This window comes from Pyxicephalus adspersus, chromosome 3 (genome assembly GCF_032062135.1).
Source record: "Pyxicephalus adspersus chromosome 3, UCB_Pads_2.0, whole genome shotgun sequence".
NCBI lineage: Eukaryota > Metazoa > Chordata > Amphibia > Anura > Pyxicephalidae > Pyxicephalus > Pyxicephalus adspersus.
In genome coordinates, this window is record NC_092860.1 from 135,132,079 (window position 1) to 135,132,629 (window position 551).

A 551-nucleotide genomic window follows, 5' to 3' on the forward strand; every position below is an offset into this window, starting at 1 on the left:
TACAGTTATTGTGTGTCATTTTTTCTCCCTAAATCATTGCAGCACTGTCTGCATAAGCAGGCAGGAAGCTTAAAAAACTATCGAAGGTTATCTTTAAATAGAGATAATGTTCTATCAGTTACCAATCTCTTGTATTTAGCAGAAGGTTTCAGAAAACATTGTCCTCCTTCTTACTAGATAGTGCTGAGGACAGCTGAGTTCTTTTTAACATTTCACACAAACCGTAAATAATTGCTTCCGTAAACAGATAAATAGAAAGATACAGCTAAAGGTTAATATTTCCTTCAGGTCCATTTTGTTAAGTATCGAACAAAAAAATAATAGTACTTGTAAATCGAATAATGAGGACGTTTATCTGAATATCCACAATTACATGGTAATAATTAGTCTTGGTCGAATAGCTCACTATTCGATTGGACAGCTATTCGGCCGAATATAGCAAAAAATTTCGGGTGGTCGAACATCGAATTCGAATCCCATTAAAGTCAATGAGAGAAAAATTCGGGTTTGTTTCAGCACTGTGTAGAGCTTCTACCGCCTCCAAACAGATG